Here is a 3,047-nt window from a genome sequence, read left to right on the forward strand (position 1 = left end):
GGCTGGTCCTTTAAGGTGGTTTGAGGGAGTTTCTTATAGTCTCTGTCACAGTCAGATAAAGTAATTCTTCCCAATTATACCCTTGTCCTACTCACCACATAGCCAGCTAACTACTTAGCAAGATAAGTAGTTATTCAGCTAAGTGGTGGCTGCTGAACATAGCCGGCTTTTAAAATGCTACCATTTAGCCAGATAAATCAGAAATTATCTGGCCAAGTAGTGCTGAATATCAACCTCCTAACTGTTAAAGGCTTGATAAAATTCTACCATGAAACTATCCAGGCCCCATGACTTATGAGAAGTTATAGATTTAATGGCTTCCTAAATTACTTTTTCTGCAATTATAGAGTCCAATTTAGTTTTTACCTTCATTTTTACTGAGGCTTATCGAATGTATTAAGAAATGCATTAATATCAATATTACCTATAGTTTATCATCAATATAGTTAGAATAATAAGTTACAGCTTCTGCAAATTCTTTCCCTATTCCTTCTTGCTTTTAAATATTGTGCTAATAAGTGATCATTTTTATTACTCTCTGAATATTTATTTATATATTATAGCAATCGCTTCTCAGCCTTTTGGCTAAGATCAAATGTATCAATTCTTATTAGTTTACATTTTTTTAGCAATTTTCCAAAGCCCACTTACATGGGAAAAGTGCATTTACATGTATAATACTCAGTTTTATGCATTTAAATCCTTTTGAAAATTACCCCCTTAATCCTCTATCAGAATACCTGAGTGCACAACCACGATTTAACCTAATTCCTACATTTTAAATAGTTTTTATTCTTTCATAATCTCCACAGGTAATTCATCCATAATACAGAATTAAAATAGCTAAACACAGTTTGCTGTATGGATGATAACTTGAATTGTCTTTGTGAAATAATCTCCAAGAGCCACTGCTGAAATAATCTCAAAACATATGATGACATTGTTAATAGAAGTGACAAATACTCAGCAAGATTACAACATATGCTTAAAATCTGTCAATACCCTAAACTGGATTCTAGCTCCTATTGGCAACCAAGGTAACTGTCATAGAATTGGTGAAATATTATCATATTTATGGGCTCCTTGATGCCGCATTTTGAAATAGCTGTAGCAGCTGAAGATTCATCCTTGGTAATCCTTGGTTTAAGGAATTACAATAATCTAACCTGCTAGATACACAAACATTGACAACTAATACCAAATATTTACATGATCTTTGATCATCCTTAGTCCATAAAATGAGTCCTGAACTATTGAACATACCTCCAAAGTTAGCTGGAAGAGTTTATCCAGCTAACTTTGCTATCCAAACAGTGATTGAATATGGATCTCTTTATGTTTAAAGAGAGCTCTGAAGGGGATGTGAGTAATCTAATTTACTAAAGTGGAGAAGTGGGAATGATTATGGTATTTTTTTCTATAAAGCACATTGTGAAGGGATGTATAGTTCCGAACAAAGAACACCTTAAAGGACAGGGTACAGCTATTTAGCCTGGTCTACCTTAAGAGATATGCAAGGTAGGAAACCAGGTAAGATGATGGTTGCCAGTTCCCTGGTGAGGAAAATAAAAATCCAGGCCCAAGAATAAGCTTTATGCTCAGACTGGGAGGAGGAAGCTCCAGGAAGTATACTAAATCCCTGTATGTATGAGTACACTTGGCATCTTTTGTTCTTGAAGTAGCTGAGGTAAACTGGCTCTGTGTATTTTTGTTCTGTAATTAATACAAGTTTTTGCTGGAAGCCTATGTCCATGTGTTTTCTTGCCCTTTGCCCCTGCCGATCACTGAAGCCAAGGCTGGACACCACCACACTATCACACACACGAAACACAGATTTGGAGGAAGGAAGTTTTGTTGTTATTTTTGTGGTTGCTGATGCAGCTGCAGCCTTGGTGTGATAACATTTGAACCCTGATTAGATCAGGGGCTTTTAAGATTTTGTAAACTCTGATTGCTGAGGAACCCCTGAATTGGTAGTTTGAAGATACATTTGGATTGAGACTCTTTTTTTGTAGTAAGAAGGGTGAAGGAGTGCTTAATTGTTTGGGTTAGAGGCAAGGAAGCAATTGGGGTGCATTCAGAGGGGGTCACAGAGGGGGAAATAATTTTTGAAGTTTTTCCCTATTCAGCAGGAAAATAACAACCTCTGCCTCTAAGCTTGGTCTACTACACCATTTGCTCAACCGTTTTCTTTTCTTGAACCCACATAGAGACTGGTGCCTAGCTTTCATATAGGAATAACACATTCTATTGTTTTGTGTTTCATCAAAGGAACATATTGCAAAGAAATGATTCCAATACTAAGCCCTGCAGAACCCTACTGATCACTTTGCCTTTAACACATCGGACTCCATTGATCTCTCTTTGCTTCCTGCTGCTCAACCAGTTCACTATCCTTTGGCCCACTCCCCTACTTTTCAGCTTGCTTATCAGTCTTTTATGTGGAACAGTGACAAAAGCTTGAATGAAGTCCATATAGGCACTGTCTACCTCTATTCTTTGATCCACTTTTGTTACCTGATTAAAGACTTCAATCAAGTTTTTTATGCATGGTCTTCCTCTTTTAAATCCATGTATCCAGTGTCCTGGGCTCTGTCCATTTCAAGGTCCTACAGAATCTTCTAGTGTTTCCATGGATTTGCCCACTACTGATGTTAGATTAGCTAATCTGTAGTTGCCTGTCTCCTTCCTGTTTTACATTTGTGTAATGGAATTACATCTGCTCTTTTCCAATCCCTTGGAACCTCCCCCATCTTCAAGGCCGAATTGATTAGAGGAGAGAGGATGGCAACAGCACATTGTGGAGCTCATTTGATATCGTGGGATGTTCACCATTAGGTTCCATGGCTTATTCATCCTTATTTGCATAAGTAATTCAAGTACCTCCTCTTCAGTAAACTGGTTTATAATCATTTCACAATTATCAATGCTGTTTCTCACCTTAAGTTAACTTAGCGACGGTATAGAAAAGATTTTAAATAAATAAATAAAAAAATAAAAATTTAGGATATCTGCTTTTTGTCTGTCCTCCTCTTCACAAATTCCAT

At 36.9% G+C, this 3,047-nt stretch overlaps 1 pseudogene; it reads left to right on the top strand.

Annotated features, from left to right (window-relative positions):
- The first annotated feature begins 565 nt into the window (after positions 1 to 565).
- On the top strand, positions 566 to 704 carry LOC115082754 (annotated as a pseudogene).
- Positions 705 to 3,047: the final 2,343 nt, after the last annotated feature.

This window comes from Rhinatrema bivittatum, chromosome 1 (genome assembly GCF_901001135.1).
Source record: "Rhinatrema bivittatum chromosome 1, aRhiBiv1.1, whole genome shotgun sequence".
In the NCBI taxonomy this organism is placed as follows: domain Eukaryota; kingdom Metazoa; phylum Chordata; class Amphibia; order Gymnophiona; family Rhinatrematidae; genus Rhinatrema; species Rhinatrema bivittatum.